At 41.2% G+C, this 19,597-nt stretch overlaps 1 pseudogene; it reads left to right on the forward strand.

Annotated features, from left to right (window-relative positions):
* Positions 1 to 10,529: 10,529 nt before the first annotated feature.
* Positions 10,530 to 11,564, forward strand: LOC136154359 (melanoma-associated antigen B5-like; annotated as a pseudogene).
* The last annotated feature ends 8,033 nt before the right edge of the window (positions 11,565 to 19,597 follow it).

Consider the following 19,597-nt stretch of genomic DNA (forward strand, 5'->3'; position numbering starts at 1 on the left):
GGAGGCGGGCAGGGCACTTTGTTCCCTTTGTGTTGGAAGAGAGCAGTCATGCTCCTAAATAGTGCAGGGTAGTAAGGGTGGAGGGAACAATACCCATGTGTTCTTAGAGTTTTAAGTAGTAAGAGAGTTTACCTGCAGTTCGTTTTAACAAAATATGTATCTTTCCCCCTTTATCCATAGGAGAAATATTTAGTGAAAGATGATTTAAAGTAGATAGGTAAAGAGATGAGGGAGGTGTTAAGTATTTTGTAATGTTACTACTTTTGACAAGGTTTATTGTGCTTCAGAATACAAATGTATGGATCATATAAATCATAGTTCTTTGCTGTTTTAAAGTTTTGAAAGTCACAGTTTGGGTATTTGTAAAACACATTGGAAGTACTGAATATATTGTTCACAATCCAAACAAGGTAACATGACTTTGGAACAGAATTTTCTTGAAGAGTAGTCAATCTTATAAACAGTTGAAAGTAGTCGGAGTGGAGTAAACCAAGTTTAGATCTCACTACTCTGTTTTACACGAGTAACTTCTACATATTATTTATTTCCTTTTTTCCAAATGTTTTTACTTCTAAGTTTGTTTTTGTTCAGAATATTAATTTGCTAATGATATTGCTGTTACATTTATTGCTGCTTTAAGAGTTTTAAAGTTAGTTTCGGTAGATATAAAAGAGATTCACAAACCATCTTTACTGTCTCTATGATCTGAAAGTAGGTAACATGGCACTGAAAGAGATTTTCATGGTGATGCAAAGAGGACCACAGAAAATACTAAGAAGCAGAAAGAAGTGGAGGAAAAAAGTCTTTTAAGTTGTTGTTTACCTTATTTCTTTTAAACTTTCTATTAGTAAAAATAAAAAATACTGACTTATTTAGCTCATTTAAGAATATTTGTTTCTTTTGTCCTAATTCACTGCATATTCTCTGCTATCTCACAGATTAAAAATAAACGCAGATGGGTAGGTGGTATTTCAGGGGTTCATAATAATCATAACTTGCATTTATTACATACCAATACTTCTTAAAGAGTATGCCACTGTTTATATGTAGTACATGCATTCCAGCATTCATGCAGGACAGGATTTACCCTAACCCTATGCTACTGGAAGTTAAGCTAAGAAACCTGATCTATGACTGAGGGGCCACTGACTCCAGAAGAGTGGAGCCCTATATTGTTCTGCTCCTCAGAAGACCCCAATAGCTTTGCACACATCTGGGTTCATCCTGTGTTCCAATCCAGAACTTCCAAGAAAGTAAGGCCTTTGTTCTGAAGAACACAGCCTCAGGTGAGTGGAGGGTGCAGTCTGGGTCCAGTCAGGAGTGAGGATGACGTCCCTGAACGAGGTGTTAGAGGACCACTCAGCCCAGAACAGAGTAGACTTTGGAGACCCACCCCTGATGTCAGCCATACATGGTCCAGGACAAAGCTTTCTGACTGAAGTGCCCCTTTCCACTGGGAGTGGTCTCAGGAAGGTAAGAGCCTTGGTTTACTGGGAGAAGCCTCACTCAGAACAGAGTGGAAAACTAGTGACTCCAAATGAGGATAAAGGGACTGCACCTAGAACACAGCCCTACCACTCAACACCTCCCATTGGCAAATTTGGGAACACCGGCATGATGCATCCCACACATTTAGACCATCTCAGGAGGGGAGGAACTTGGGCTCAGGGGCCAGCCTCAGGAGGAATTCCAGGTCAGGCCAAGAGTCAAGTAGTGGATCATGAGGACTAAAGGAACTACTCATATTAAAAAAGTGGGGACACCACAGAATCCCTCTTCTAGGGTCAGCCATGAGTGACCACAGGCAGGCATGCCTACGAGAGAGCCCTCACATCCTCTGAGATGGTCTCAAGGAATTCAAGGCTGTAGCATGAGAGGACAGGCCTCCTTAGGACATGGGAAGTCAGTGTGAGGACCTGGAGAGAGGGCTGAGGGAACCCCAACCCAAAGGAGAGAGGAACACATAGCCCAATCACTGTTTCAGCGCTGGGAGCCCCGGGCAGAGGTAGTCAGATGTGTCACCCACTTGCTTCCAGCTTGGGAGGACTCTGGTCAATATGGGGAAGAGGCCCAGACCCTGAGAAGAGGCTACCGACTTGGGGAGTTCAGCTTTTGTGGTCATATCTTTTTGCCTTTTCATACTGTTCATGGGGTTCTTTATCCAAGAATACTGAAGTGATTTGACATTCCTTTCTCCATTTTGTCAGAACTCTCCACCATGACCCATGTGTCTTGGGTGGCCCTTCACAGTATGGCTAATAGTTTCATTGAGTTAAGACAAGGCTGTGGTCCATGGGCTCAGTTTGATTAGTTTTCTGTAATTGTGGTTTTCATTCTGTCTGCCCTCTGACAGATAAGTATAAAAGGCTTATGGATGCTTCTTGATGGGACTGATTGTGGGGGAAATTGGGTCTTGTTCTGATGTGGGGGGCCATGCTTAGTAAATCTTTATTCCAATTTTCTGCTAATGGGTGGGGCTGTGTTCCCTCCCTATTGTTTGACCTGAGACCAAACTATGATGGAGTTAATGAAGATAATGGCGACCTCCTTCAAAAGGTCCTATGCATGCACTGCTGCACTCAGTGCCCCCGACCCTGCAACAGGCCACCGACCACCCACACCTCTGCCACACACTCCTGGACACTCATAGGCAAGTGTGGGTCAGTCTCTTGTGGGGTTAATTTGCCAGCCACAGCTTTTTGTCCTGATAGATCATAGGTAGATGTGGTAAGTTAGGCGACCCTTGCTTTCTTCTGTTGGGTCTCAGACAATTGTGTGCCTTACTCTGAGCATGTGTCCTCAGAAAAAGAGAGAGGAGCTGCAAAACCTCCCAGGAGTTCCCAGAGGACACCTGATCTTTTCTCCAGAGGGGCTTCAGGTAATCGTTGATATGGCAGGGAGGACAATTATTTTATACGTGGGTCAGCTACTCTGTGATGACTGATTTCCCTGGGCCCTTGTTCTTCCAATCCTCCATGATAATGGGGAATGGAGGAAGGCCCTAAATCAAGTGACCTGCTTCTGCCTTCAAGTGCTTGCTAGGAAATTTTACCTTTGGTCATGAGTTTGGTCATGACTGGACTCCCCTGATGGCTCAGAGGTTGAAGTGTCTGCCTGCAATGCGGGAGACCTGGGTTCAATCCCTGGGTTGGGAAGATCCCCTGGAGAAGAAAATGGCAACCCACTCCAGTATTCTTGCCTGGAGAATCCCATGGACGGAGGAGCCTGGTGGGCTACAGTCCATGGGGTCACAAAGGGTCGGTCATGACTGAGCGACTTCACTACACTTTCTTGTCATGACTGCCCACTCCCCCTGTTCGGAAGTAACTTGCCCAGTAAATTCCAAACAATATCCCAAGCTGGACAGCCCTGTGGAGATGGCATCCAGCAAGAAACACAACTGCTCTTGGCTGGGGAAGTCTGCCTCTGAATGAAAGGGATAGAAGAGCATAGGATACATGTAGCTGTCCAGATGACTCCATGGAAAAGCATCCACCTGCAATGCAGGAGAAGGTTCACTCACTGTGTCAGGAACACCCCCTGGGGGAGGAAATGGTTACTCATACCAGTACTCCTGCCTGGACAATCCTATGGACAGAGAGCCTGGAGTTGCCAAGAGTCAGACATGAATGAGGGCCTGAGCACAGACAGGCAGACAAGTAGCTGGAGAAATCTAGTAGGGGACCAGAGATAAAGAAAGGTATGAACCTTTCAGAAACCACTGTAAATTAACAATCACTCAAGGAATATATCACTATGTTGTGGAAGGAAGCAGGCGTGCGTAAATATAAAGCCAAAAATAAAACATGAGATATGCTCCAGGCCTTTAGGTAAAAGAAGAATGTGTCCACCCTTCTACTGATTTGAAGAAGTGCTATGATAATCCAAGTTTGACCTCATTGGGTAAGACAGTCTTCTGCTCCAAATGAAGTGGGAGTGAGGGATATAAGACTGACCTCTACTGAAAGAAGGCAGTCTTTCCCTCTCCTTCACTTTCCTTTGGCTATAAAATGTAGCCCACTTAATCCTCAGGGCAGAGCTCTATCACCTGCCTGCTTGCATCTCTTACAGGTGTCCTATATTATTAAATCAATTTCTTGCCTAACACTTTGCCTCTTGCAAAGAGATTCTGTCTGCACTGAAACACAAAGAAACTGATCCTCAGGAAGTCCAGGTACCAGGTGAGTCATTCTAATTAAAAGACCATGGTTCAAGTCCCATACTGGGTTTTGGCCGGTTGGAGTCCTGGCCAGGTTTAGGGGAATGGTTTCAAGGAGAGGAGCTCTCCATGCCACCAAATCTAAATTTTTCAACTATGAGCTGTCAAACTGGTTCTTAGTGCTAGAACTAACCTCACTTTCTTCTGTATTTTGTTGCACTTAGACTCCCCATTATCTTTGCATTTGAGTGTACAAATCCAGACATTGTATGCCATGAATGCCTCTATTTTGTGTTTATAAAATTCAGGCTGAGTGTGTCTACAGGATAGGGATAGAATGGACAAGGAAAGAAAACAAAACAAATTGAGCAAAAAATTGTCTGGCAACCTTCAGAAATGGGGCTTCCCTGGTGGCTCAGGTGATAAAGAATCTACCTGAAATGCAGGAGACCTGGGTTCGATTCCTGGAGGTTGGAAAGTTACCCTGGAGAAGGGAATGGCAAACCCACTTCAGTATTCCTGCCCAGAGAATCCCATGGATAAGGGATCCTGGAGGGCTACAGTCAATGGGGTCACAATGAGTTGGACATGACTTAGAGACTGAACAACAACAGTCTCCAAACACCTCTTCTACTTCACCAGTTCTTGCTGCAACTAGTGAAGCCCATGCATCCTAGAGTCTGTGCTCTGCAGTAAGAGAAGCCACCACGATGAGAAGCCAGTGCATCCCAGTGAAGGGTAGTGCCTGTTCCTTGAAACCAGAGAAAACCTATATGAAGCAACGAAGACCCAGCACAACCAAAACTAAATACATAAATAATTCCTTTAAAAAAAAAAGACTCAGGGAAGTCACAATGGCCCCTGGGGAAACAACTGAATCACATTCCGCCTGGTATGATCACAGGTGAGGGATGCCACAGCCATGGAAAGGCCATGAGGGACTTCAGCGACACCTCAAGACCTTATGAGCACTCATCATTTCACTTTCAGATGGGTAACTGACTGTCCATTGCTGAAAACTTCCCCTTAGAATTAGAGCAAAGACCCTTATGTCCAAGTCTTCCTTGCCTTTAGGGAAAAGTCTGAACTTTGAAAGACTTGCTGGGTAGACTCTGCTGGCTTGGCAATGTTTAATTTGTCTACGAAAGTCCTTCTCCTTCTCCCGATGATGTTAATCATCAGCCAGCCAATGAGCCTGTTCACAGGAATTCTTTCTGGGCAAAAGAAGAAGCCTCTTGGACCACAGACCTCTTCTATACTATACTCAACTTTGGACACCACAGCCTCACCTCCACTCCCATCACCAACATGTTGCATTTTAACCTAGGGCTTTAGAACTCCCTAAACTCTGCCCACTTCAGGAAGTCATAGGGCCCACCAGACTTCCATAAGAATCAGAGTTCCCTTCTCCATGCAGGATCTCAGTTGGATAAAACAAGATTAAGGAAAGTTCTCAGTTGACTGTAAAAAATATCTAGAATAGTTTAGACATCTGTGACTTTTGAGTTAACCTGGAAGGACATTTATATCATCCTTGCTCAGACACTCTCTCAGGCAGAAAGCAAAATTATATACAGAGTCAGCACTCAGCTGGGAGATAGCTATCACATGACAAACTCCCAACCATTTCCCATGGGAATGATGGCTGTTCCCTGTTCAGAATCCAATCAGGAGTGTAATACTTGAGCCAGGTTAGCAGCCAGGGATGGTTTGTCTTTCTCTCCCCCCTCTGAACACTGGTGGTCAGAGCACACCCAGAGAGCCTCCCTGTTTTGGCCAATGACGACCACTAGGTTTCCAGCCATGCCAGGACCAAGCAAGATAACCTGCCATCACAGGGTGGCACAGGTGCATCGAGACCTAAAAGGTGACTAATGTAACCTAGGGTTCATGGTGCCATATTTATAAAAAACAGTGAGAGGCTTTATTTTGGGGGGCTCCAAAATCACTGCAGATGGTGACTGCAGCCAAGAAATTAAAAGATGCTTACTCCTTGGAAGAAAAGTTATGACCAACCTAGACAGCATATTACAAAGCAGAGACATTACTTTGCCAGCAAAGTTCCATCTAGTCAAGGCTATGGTTTTTCCAGTAGTCATGTATGGATGTGAGAGTTGGACTATAAAGAAAGCTGAGTGCTGAAGAATTGATGTTTTTGAACTGTGGTGTTGGAGAAGACTCTTGAGAGTCTCTTGGACTGCAAGGAGATCCAACCAATCCATCCTAAAGGAAATCAGTCATGAATATTCATTAGAAGGACTGATATTAAACCTGAAACTCCTGTACTGTGGCCACCTGATGGGAAGAACTGACTCATTGGAAAAGACCCTGATGCTGGGAAAGATTGAAGGCGGGAGGAGAAGGGGACGACAAAGGATGAGATGGTTAGATGGCATCACCGACTCAATGGACATGAGTCTGAGTAAACTCTGGGAGTTGGTGATGGACAGGAAAGCTTAGCATTCTGCAGTCCATGAGGTCACAAAGGGTTGGACACGACTGAGCAACTGAGCAACTGAACTGAACTGAATCTTCACTACAGCAATATTTACAATAACCATGACATGGAGGCGACACAGATGTCCATGGACAGATGCAAGGATAAAGAAGCTGTGGTATGTATATGCAATGAAATATAGCTCTTATTGCTTTTTTGCTAAATTGTGTCTGACTCTATTGCGACCCCAACAACAATAGCTCGCCAGAATCCTCTGTCCATGGGATTTCCCAGGTAAGAATACTGGGGTGTGTTGCCACGTCCTTCTTCATGGTATGTTCCTGACTCAGATTGAACCAATGGCTCCTGCATTGGCAGTCAGATTTTTTTTACCACTGACCCACCAAGGAAGCCCAGTGGAATATTACTCAGTCATAAAAAAGAACAAAATTGGACCGTTTGTAGACATGTGGATGGACAAAGAGTGTCATACAGAGAGGGGGGTCAGAAGGAAAAAAGCAAATATTGAATATTAACATATATATGTGGAATCGAGAAAAATGGTATAGATCATCTTATTTGCATAGCACAAATGAAGACACAGATATAGAGAACAAATGTATGGATACCAAGGGGGAAAAGGTTAAGGTGGGAGGAATTGGAATACTGGGATTGACACATACACACTATTGATACTATGTATAAAATAAGACACCTGTTGGGAATATACTGTATAGCACAGGGAACTGTATTTAATTCACTGTAGTGTCCTCAATGTGAGGGAAATCCAAAGTGATGGGATATACATGTATGTGTGTCTGATTGCTTTTATTATGAAACAAAAGCTAACACACCATTGTAAAGTAACACACTGAAATAAAAATTAATAAAGTAAAACAAATATATTCTTTTGTTTTTGCTGCCATGAATTCTAAATAGTGACTGAAAATGTACTTTTATTTAAACATTCCTTGATTTTCCAAAGAAAAATGCAAACTACATCAGATTTTTCTTTCATAAGCTGTTATTTAAAACAATGTTTTTACATGTTAACATGTTATCTTTCAAAATGTGAATATCATACAAAGGGAAGTATGATTCATAACTTTAAAAATTTCTCTTCTTTACTATAACTGTTTTTACATTCCTAGTTAGTAAGAAGGAGCAAAACATGCCATCTCAAAATGTCTTTTTTGATATGCAGACTATTTCTAACTGAAAACAATCAAGGCCAAAAGACGCAGGAAGGAACTTGACCGTCTGCCTAACTGTAAGAATTTAGACAAAGGTCCTGTTCCTTGCATAGAACTGTGACCAAAGATATCTGCAAAGATTATGGGCAAGAGGTGGTGGGGAAATCTTGCCAGAGCATTTTGGCTGATGTGGATTTGATTATTGTTTGGAGTTGCATATTCTCTAATATAGGGTGGAAATAAAGCTATATGATGGAAGTTTGTTATCATTTGGGGTAAAAATCATCTTCGTAATAACTGCCATTCATTCAAAGTACCAAAGCTTGTCTCATACTGTGCCAGGTGATTTACATACATCACACATGTCTGTGGTCCTACACTATAGACTTTTTCAAACTCAATTTGCACATAATGAAGCTGAAATAAAGGAGCTCAAATTCAAAGGTCATAAATGACAGGAGCTGGACTGAACCCCGGCACCGAATTCCTTTAGAGCCCATACGGTGCCACTCCTCCAGGATGAGGCCAACCTATGCCTGACACTTCCTCTTTCTGAACACTAGTCCAAAAGGTATTTCACACGTTAAATAGCAGAACTTCATACCCCAAACAGTTTTGCAAAAAAAACCCCCATAAATAAGTAACAAAAATATGAAAATAAAAGTGAAGTACAAATAAAGAAGGAGACAGCATTCAGTGACAATTTATCTATAAAGGAAATGTCAGTAAACCACAAAATATCAGGGACGCACAAAATCATTTAATTCAGCCCCTTCCTTTCAGAGAGTAAATCTAGAGTGCAGGTTCTAAAAGAGGCTGTGTCTTGTCAGTGAAGAGAAGGAAAAGCTCAGTGTGTTTTCTCTGATAGCACACCACTTATGTTGGAGCCCCCTCCCAGACTGCAGGTTCCTCATCACTCCTGGGACTGAGCCCATTCTCCATGAGATTTGTTGCAGGGAGACTAAGACTTTTCAAAGACATGGCATTTCCCAAGAAGTCTTTCATAGAAGAGACAGGAGTCAAGGTGAAGACTGATGATTGAGGACTGAGGAGACAAAAACCACATCATAACTGAAGTCACAGAGAGACTGGCCTGTGTCTGCTCTCAGAAGGCCAAAACAGGGCTGCCAGGCTGAGCATCCCCTCACTTCGTTTGAGGGCTTGCAAGGAAATGATTTTTGGTCTACATGGGTCACTTTAAGTTGAAATAAAGGAGAAATCCAGAGCCCTCCAGGAGTCAAGGTGAGGAACCTGAGTGAGGCCATACCCCAATGCTGAACAGAGCAGACCACAAGAAGCCTGAATCCTGATATCTCCCTGAAAGGGCACAGGTAGAAGTAGCCTCGTGTGGCATTCCCAGACTTTCCCTCACTGGCACCACAGGGAATGAGGACCTTACTATGAGGAGAGGTCCCTTAAACAAAAGGACAAAGAAAGGAGCCCCAAATTGTGCCAGGAGTCAACCTTTGGACTTATGAAACCCCCTGACCTCAGAACTCTGAGGAAACCCCACAGAAACCTGCCCTTCCTGGCATCCCTGGGATATCTGCTAATTGTTGACATGACATGCCCATTTCCATCCATTATGTCACAAGGGGTTTTGGGACATTGTCCAAGGGGTATAACCTAGGGCCAGCAGTGGGATGATTTCCAGGTTTTCCAGAAACCAAGTGAATATCCTGAAGACTAGGGGACCCACACACCTATAACCATAGGATTCATTTTGTCCTCTGAGCCTCAGAAGACGAAGGACTGGCATGGACAGATGAGGAGAATCTTACTTCCTCCTAGGGATCTCGTGTTGGTGCACACTTTAAGCGGTGGGCCTAAGGGCAAGGGAGGCTGGTATTTCAAGCCATGACAGAGGTCAAAGCAAGGACTAAGGCATCATCTACTAATAAAGAGAAGTGATAATGAATCCAGCCCTGCTCCTTGTTATAGCCCTTGAAGAACCAGGGGAGAGCTATCAAGCTGAAGTTCCATCAATATGTACTTATATCAGTTCTATAGGAGGTGATATCCTTAGTTTGAAGTTGCAGATACCATTCCAAGAAGGGGGCGGAGGGGGGGGGCGGGGGGAGGCACCAGGGCCTACGGGGAGAGAAATGAAGGACTCTTAGTGAGTATTGAGGTCTCCAGAGGCCAGGACAGAAAACTTCCCACTGAGCACTCAGTACTAGGTTATAAGAACTGACTGGGGTGATAAGCTGAGGACCCCTTCACTTCTCAGAAATCCCAGGGAAATTTGTGATGCCAACTATAGAACAGCAGAGGGAATGGGTCCTATGACTGGCCACTGGTTGGGTGATTATTTTGAATGTGAAATAAAGAGACTTCTCAGTGTAGGAGACTACCATCCCATTCTGTCACCCCAGCGTGTCTAGGCAGGGGTAGCAGGATTCAGCCTAAAGATCATTCTAATTCCCTTCAAGATGTTTCCAAAGGATAGGCTGATTAAGAGAATAGGAACCCTGGGTGTTTTCAGAACAGTGCCCTCAAGAAAACCACAAATGTAGCCTTCCTGATAACCAAGGTGGTATTTCCCTGTGGCAGCTGCACACTCAACCTTCGTCATCCTGCAGGCCCTTATCACCTGTCCTCCAACTCACATTCCTAATCACTGTCCCCCAGCACAGTCATCATGCCTTGGCATCAGAATTGTCAGCTCTGCATCCGTGAGAAATGTAACCAGGCCTGAAATGAGTCTCAGTGTCACAAGGGAATACAGGCTGCTGCAGTAATGAAAGATCTTCCCCCTACCTCTTTTCTTTTAGAAGATACTTCACAGAGCTCATCAGCTACTGGGTCAAATAGCACTTCGGAGGAGTCTTCGGAAGCCTCATCTACTACCAGCACTTTTTCAAGTACTTCTGTCACACCCGATGGGGAAGATACCAGTCAAGATGAGGAAGATTCATGTTCCTCCCGTGTCTCATCTTCTACTGCAAACACCTACAATGATACACTGAACAGCATGGTGACTTTGTTCGAGCAGTTCCTTCTGTATAAGTATAAAATGAAGCAGCCCATCATGAAGTAAGACATGCTGAAGATAATCCACCCAAGATACCATGACCGATTTGCCGAGATTCTCAAGAGAGACTCTGAACACATCGAGGCTCTCTTTGCAGTTGACTTGAAGGAAGTTGACTCAACCATCCACTCCTATGACCTTGTCAGAAAACTGAACCTCCCCAACAATGGCAGGGAGTGGGATGGTAGGGGCTTACCTAAGACCAGTTTCTTGATGATAGTCCTGGGTGTCATATTCGTGAAGGGTGACTCTGCCGCTGAGGAAGACATCTGGAAATTCTTGAATATGATGCGAGTATACGCTGGGAGAAAACACTTCATCTACGGAGAGCCCAGGAAGATCTTCACCAAAGACGTAGTTGCAATGAAGTACCTCGAGTACCGCCAGGTTGTCAGCAGCGATCCTCCACGTTACGAGTTCCTATGGGGCCCAAGAGCCCATGCTGAAACCAGCAAAATGAAAGTCTTGGAATTTTTGGCAAAAGTCAATGATATGGTTCCCAGTGCCTTCTCATCACAATATGAAGAAGCTTTGCGAGATGAGGAGGAGAGAACTCGAGCCACAGTTAGGCCTGGTACGACTGTCACTTCCAGGCATGTTCCATGGCCACGTCCAGCAGCTTCTCCCACCCCTACTAAAGATCAAGACTTTAAAAAAATCATCCAGATAAGAACATTTGACATCAAAATAGGGACTTTTGTTGAAATGGGAAGCAATCCCATAATAAAATTGCTGGGATAATGCAATGAAAAAATAAAATTTGAAAACATGATCAACCTTGATATTTCTTCATCTTTTGTGTCTTTTGTATTGTAAAATTAAATAATTTAAACCTTGATATGCTTAACTGAATAAAGAATGTACCAGGTGTTAAACCTTAACAAGTTAGACCTCTTACTGCCTTCATTTATTTTTTGAGCATATGCTCTTTGAAAGGCGCTATGCTAGTTCTGGTGAGGCTAAGATCACGACCTAGCCTATGCCCATACAACGGTAGAGACAAGGAACTGCAATCATATAAAGAAGATGTTGAGATAGCCTTTATGCCTGACAGGACGGTAACAAGACAATCCAGGAAGAAATCTCTACCTGGGGCGATGTACTGATTTGTTAGGCTTTCCACAGCAAAACCCCACAGAATGGGGGGCTTAAATAACTGATATTTATTTTTTCACAATTTTAGAGACTGCAAGTCCAACACGAGGTTTGGTTTCCCTTGAGGCCTCTTCCCTTGGCGGCCATGTGGCCGCCCTCTTCACTTGGCAGTCCTTTTGAGTGCATATATCCCTGGTGCCTCCTCTGGTGTCCCAATCTCTTCTTATCGTGTCACATTGGGTTATGGCCCACCCTAATGACTTCATTTTAACTCAACCATCTCCTTAAAAACCTTATCTCTAACTACAGTTGCATTCTGAAGTACTCTGAGTTATGCCTTCAATATGAAATTTTGGAGGGGACACAATGTGGCCCCTAACAGACAGAAATCTAAGGTGTCTCTGCTCTTATCTCAATGCAGGAGATGCCAGTGCACAGGCTGGTATTCTACGCACACTGTCTCCAGGGAGTTTCTGAGATATAAGGGTGAACTCGCTTGAGGTGTGTAGGGAAGGAGGAAATTCATCCCTTTACCACTTTTGAATTCTTGTGGTTAGACTACTAATAAAGTTGACACAAGAGGGTAACAGGAGAAAAAGAGACAAATGGCAATTCATGTGCATCGAAGTGTCATCGAAATGGGACCTAAGAAGTGGGCAAAGCAGGCAGCTTCTTTATTTTTTAGAGAACGAAACAAGTTGTGAGGAATGGGCAGGACAAGGACACTTAGGTTTTGGGTAGTCAGTTAGTAAGGAATCTGAGCAGAATCTGTACTCAGGGTAGTAAATTAAAGACTTAACAAGGTTTGTTTATACAGGCTTCTCTGCTTGAACCGCCTATTTCTGGTTGGAAGGGTGTCCTTCTGCCTCCAGATGCGGAACTGTATCCTTCATAGGAGAGATTCATTTCCTGCTCTCAAGGAGACAGAAACAGGAGCAGAATGTCCCTCCTCCATTGGTTGTTTCTTAAGTAACTTGAATTCAAAATAATTAATATGTCACTGTGGTGTATTTGGGGGCAGCCCACTCTAAGCCTTAACAGTGCCCTCCTCTGAAACTTGCCTGCAAGTTTCACATATTAAAAGTTGAACTGGTCACTGTGGAGAGCGAAAATGGATTAGTGAAGTCCTTAATTTCATAGAAGCAGTTTCTTACTCCTGAGAACAGGTCAGTTCATTTAAAGAGTGGTATCTTATTTCAATAAGCAGTGATGCAGATGGGCTCCCAAAGCTAGGCCTATGGTGTAAGCAGTATCAGGTATTTATTAATAAGAGGCGTTTCTATAGAAACAAAAGAAAAACAGATGTTAATGATTGGAGCTGGTTATTAAGCAGTTTCTGAGGCCAGGGGGTACACAGTCAATAAGATTTCTAGGTGTCAGGGTCGAAGCATCTATTGCAGTTTGAAATGTCTCGATCACAGTTACCAATACCTCTCGGTGTTCAGGTTAACCTTCTGAGTGGCTCATCTAGCAACAGGCATGAAGACTGCTTAAACATGAGCTGTTGCGGCAGTTACTCTGATCTTTGTATCACGTCATCTAGCTTCAGTTTGCAGGTATTCAGGAAAAGGTCAAATTTAGTTCTCAGTGATTCAAGTCAAAAGAATGGGAGAGTGAGCAGATCAAGATGGCAGAGGAGTAGTGCACGGAGCTCACCTTCTCCCCACAGATATATCAAAATGATGGGAAAAAATCTGAAATTTTAGTTTAGAGGGTTGCAGCTAGATGTTGGAGGAAACTATAAAAATTCAGGATACAACCCAGTTAACAGATAAATAATAAAACTTCAAGGAAATGTAATGCCACTAGAATCTAATACACACATGTGTGTAGTACACTTTCTATGGACACAATGTTTCTCTCTAAAATCTCCCTTATTTCTACCAAAGATAGCAAAACTAAGACCTAATTTAATTGCAAAAGAAGTCTAAATTCAATAAAGTTGACCTCATTATTTATCTAGGTACAGCAAGAATAACAATTGGCCATACATGTAGGCGCTTTTAAATCTGCTTTGCTGAACTATTCATAAGGAGCCTCCAGAAGGAAATTTTAATACCCTCTTCAGGCTAGGAAGCCACTCCAAAGACTTTTTGTCAGATCTAGAGATCTTGGTGAATTGTCTCTTCCAGACGTCCCCAGAACATCCTAAAGGTCCTATGCCTGCCAGAAGTGACTTTCCTTACTCACCTGGTAAGGCTGCTGGAAACTCTGTCAGCGAGGTACCAGGTTGTTTTTCCAACGGGTTTCATCATTCCATAAGGCTAACATTAGTTTCCTCAGGTTATCTGGTCATATTCAAGTCTACCTGTGTCTCTGTCAAATATGACATTCCAGTCAAAGTCTCTGTAGTGTAATCAATGTTTCCAATTGTGTCCTGCTATAAGACCAGCTTCTTATTGAGCTTATGAAAATAACTATTTTGCTAAGGAAATAAGAACACTGAGACTTTCTAATTTCTAGAGTGATCAGGTAGGGAGAGAAAAATTAATGTTTCACTTCTAATGACAAATATACAATTTATCAAATTGCTGTGTTAAAAAAAATTTCCTTATATCTAGAAAATGAAAGATTTTTAAAAGTCAGGAGAAAACAAGATGGTGGAGGAGGAGGTGGATGTGGAGTACATCTCCCTCCACACATACATCAGAAATAAACCTTCAAACACAGAAGTGCATGCAGAACACCAGCTGAGAGCAGACAGGAGTACCTGACCAGTGGAAAAGAACATATAGAACCATGCAAAACCTGGTAGGACAAAGGAACTAGTGGGGAAGACACAAATAGACTGAAAGTGAGAAAATGGAAAAATATATTCCATGTAAATGGGAAGCAAAAGAAAGCTGGAGTATCAATCCTCATAGTAGAGAAAACAGACCTTAAAATAAAGAAAATTACAGGAGATAAGGAAGGATACTACATAAAGTGCAAGGGATCAATCCAAGAGGAAGTCAACAATTGTAAATATCCATGCACCCAACATAGGAGCACCTCAATACAGAAGACAAACACTAGCAGACATAAAAGGAGAAATTGGCAGTAGCACAATAATAGTAGGAGATTTTAACATCCCACTCACACCAATGGACAGATCATCAAAGCAGGAAATTAATAAGAAAACACAAGTCTTAAATGATACATTAGATGAGATGGATCTCATTGATATCTTCAGGCTATTCCACCGAAATGCAGAAGGATACACCTTCTCAAGGGCACATGGGACATTCTCCAGTATAGACCAGTAGACCACATCTTGGGTTACAAATAAAACCTCAGTAAATTTAAGAAAATCGAAATTGCATCAAGCACATTCTCCAAACACAACTATGAGACTAGATATCAATTATAAGAAAAAAACTGTAGGAAACACAAACACGTGGAGATTAAGAAACATGGTTCTAAATAGCCAACAGGTTACTGCAGAAATCAAAAGGGAAATCAGGAAATCAAAAAATGTCTAGAAACAAATGACAGTGAAAACAAAACAACTCAAAACCTATGGAATGCAGCAAAACCAGTCCTAAGAGGGAAGTTTATAGCAGTACAATCCTACCTCAAGAAACAAGAAAAACATCAAATTGACAACATAACTTTACACCTAAAAGAAGAAACAAACAATAGTAAAGATTAATAAAACTAAAAGCTGGTTCTTAGAGAAAATAAACCAAATTGACACACATTTAGCCAGACTCATCAAGGGAAAAAAAAGAGAATAATTAAATCAACAGAATTAGAAATGAAAAAGGAGAGGTTACAACAAAGAGTGCAGGAATACAAAAGATTATGAGACTATTATGAACAACTCTATGGCAATAAAATAGATAACCTGGAAGAAATGGACAGATTCTTTGAAAAATTCAATCTTCCAAAAATGAACCAGGAAGACATAGAAATTATGAACAACCCAATTACAAGCACTGAAATTGAAGCTGTGATCAAAAATCTCCCAGAAAAGAAAAGCCCAGGACCAGGTGGCTTCACAGAAGAATTCTAACAAACATTTAGAGTAAAACTCATGCCTATCCTTCTAAATCTCTTTCAAAAAATTGCAGAGGATGGAACACTTCCAAACTCATTCTACAAGGCCACCATCACCCTGATATCAAAACCAGACAAAGACAACACAAAAATATAACTATAGGCCAATATTACTAATCAACACAATGCAAAAATCCTCAACAAAATTTTAGCAAACAGAAATCAGCAACACATCAAAAACTCAAACACCACGATCAAGTTGGGTTTATTCCAGGGATGCAAGGATTCTTCAGTATATGCAAATCAATCAGTCTGATAAACCAGATTAACAAATTGAAAGAGAAACCAAATGATAATCTCAATAGATGCAGAAAAAGCCTTTGACAAAATTCAGCACCCAGTTATGATTAAAACTCTTCACAAAATGAGCATAGAAGGAACCTACCTCAACATAGTAAAGGCCATATATGGTAAGTCTATGGCAAACATTATTCTCAATGTTGAAAACCTGAAAGTATTCCCCCTAAGATCAGTAACAAGCGAAGGGTGTCCACTTTCACCACTAATATTCAATATATTTCTGGAAGTTCTAGTTACAGAAATCAGAGAAGAAAAAGAAATAAAAGGAACCCAGATTAGAAACGAAGTAAAGCTCTCACTGTTTGCAGATGACATGATACTGTACATAAACCCTAAAGACAGTATGAGAAAATTACTAGAGTTAACCAGTGAATTCAGCAAAGTTGAAGGATACAAAATCAATACACGGAAATCACTTGAATTTCTATATGCTAACAATGAAAACTCAGAAAGAGAAATTAAGGAATCAATCCCATTCACCATTGCAACAGAAGGAATTAAATATCTAGGAATAAATTTACCTAAGGAGACAAAAACCCTGTAGACAGAAAATTATAAGACACTAATGAAAGTAATCAAAGGTGACATAAACAGATGGACAGATATTCCACGTTCCTGGGTAGGAAGAATCAATATTGTGAAAATGGCTATACTATCAAATGCAATCTACAGATTCAATGTGATCCATATCAAATTACCAATAGCATGTTTCACAGAACTAGAACAAAAAATTTCACAATTCATATGGAAACACAGAAGACCCCCAATTGCTGTCTTGAGAAAGAAGACTGGAGCTGGAGGAAATAACCTTCCTGATTTCAGATTACACTACAAAGCTACAGGCATCAAGACAGTATGGTACTGGCACAAAAACAGAAATATAGAGCAATGGAAGAAGATAGAAAGTCCAGAAATATACCCATGCACCTATGTGTACCTTATTTTTGACAAAGGAGGCAAGAATATACAATGGGGCAAAGACAGCCTCTTCAAGAAATGGCGCTGGGAGAATTGGACAGCTACATGTAAAAGAATGAAATCAGAACACTTCCTAACACCATACACAAAGATAAACTCAAAATGGATTAAAGACCTAAATGTAAGACCAGAAACTATAAAACTCTTAGAGGAAAACATAGGTAGAACACCCGATGACATAAATCAAAGCAAGATCCTCTATGACCCACCTACTAGAGTAATGGAAATAAAAACAAAAGCAAACAAGTGGGACCTGATTAAACTTAAAAGCTTTTGCACAGCAAAGGAAACTATAAGCAAGGTGAAAAGACAACCCTCAGAATGGGAGAAAATAATAGCAACTGAAACAACTGACAAAGGATTAATTTCCAAAATATACAAGCAGCTCATACAACTCAATACCAGAAAAACAAACAACCCAATCAGAATGTGGGAAAAAGACTGAAACTGACATTTCTCCAAAGACATACATGTGGTTAACAAACATATGAAAAGACGCTCAACATCACTCATTATTAGAGAAATGCAAATCAAAACTACAATGAAATATCACCTCACACCAGTCAGAATGGCCACGACCAAAAAGTCTACACACAATAAATGCTGGAGAGGGTGTGGAGAAAAGGGAATCCTCCTGCACTGTTGGTGGGAATGTAAATTGATACAGCCACTATGGAAGATGGTATGGAGATTCCTTAAAAAAGTAGGAATAAAACCACCATATGACCAGCAATCCCACTCCTAGGCATATACCCTGAGGAAACCAAAATTGAAGGAGACACATGTATCCCACTGTTCATTGTAGCACTGTTTACAATAGCTAGAACATGGAAGCCACCTAGATGTCCATCCACAGATAAATGGATAAAGAAATTTTTGTACATATACACAATAGAATATTACTAAGCCATAAAAAGAAACACATATGAGTCAGTCTATGGAGGTGGATGAACCTAGAACCTATTATCCAAAGTGAAGTAAGTCATAAAGAGAAAGATAAACATTGTATTCTACCACATATATATGGAATCTAGAAAAATGGTACTGATGAATTTATTTACAGGGCAGCAATTGAGAAACAGATATAGAGAACAGACTTATGGACATGGGGAAAGGGAAGGAGAGGGTGAGATGTGTGGAAAGAGTTACATGGAAACTTACATTCCCATATGTGAAATAGAGAGCCAACAGGAATTTGCTGTATGGCTCAGGAAACTCAAAACAGGGGTCTGTGTCAACCTTGAGGGGTGAAATGGGGAGGGAGATAGGAGGGGGGTTCAAAAGGGAGGAGATACAAGTATACCTATGGTTGATTCATGTTGAGGCTTGACAAAAACAGCAAAATTATGTAAAGCAATTATCCTTCAATTAAAAAATAAATTAATTTAAAAAGTACAACTCCTTTAAAGAAGGAAGAGGTATTAAGATATAACTATTCCATGATTAAACTATTAACTAAAAAAGTTATTTATTGCTATTACTTATTGGTTTATAAATAGACTGAAGCTTCTGTTTTGCTGGTAAGCATCCTTCACGTGACAACAAAATGGTTCATTAAGGATTAAGAAATATAAGACATTTTTACATACTACTAAATAACTGGTTTGAATTACAGCTATTGTTCATTTAAATATTTTAGAGAAATGCATAAGAAATTTATCATTTGGATAACTATTATAAGTTAAATGCTTTGAATATAAAAAAATTAAAAAATTAAAGTCAGTAATATTTCAGACAAAAATCAGAAAAATTACAATCATATTCATAATTCATTAATCCCCATGTTACTAATTCTTTTTTTTTTTTTTTAATATTATTTTATTAGTTGGAGGCCAATCACTTTACAACATTTCAGTGGGTTTTGTCATACATTGACATGAATCAGCCATATAGTTACATGTATTCCCCATCCCGATCCCCCCTCCCACCTCCCTCCCCACCCGACTCCTCAGGGTCCTCCCAGTGCACCAGGCCCGAGCACCTGACTCATGTATCCCACCTGGGCTGGTGGTCCGTTTCACCATAGATAATATACATGCTGTTCTTTCAAAACATCCCACCCTCACGTTCTCCCCCAGAGTTCAAAAGTCTGTTCTGTATTTCTGTGTCTCTTTTTCTGTTTTGCATATAGGGTTATCGCCACCATCTATCTAAATTCCGTATATATGTGTTAGTATACTGTAATGTTCTTTATCTTTCTGACTTACTTCACTCTGTATAATGGGCTCCAGTTTCATCCATCTCATTAGAACTGATTCAAATGAATTCTTTTTAACGGCTGAGTAATATTCCATGGTGTATATGTACCACAGCTTCCTTATCCATTCATCTGCTGATGGGCATCTAGGTTGCTTCCATGTCCT

Source organism: Muntiacus reevesi, chromosome X, assembly GCF_963930625.1.
Source record: "Muntiacus reevesi chromosome X, mMunRee1.1, whole genome shotgun sequence".
Lineage (NCBI taxonomy): Eukaryota > Metazoa > Chordata > Mammalia > Artiodactyla > Cervidae > Muntiacus > Muntiacus reevesi.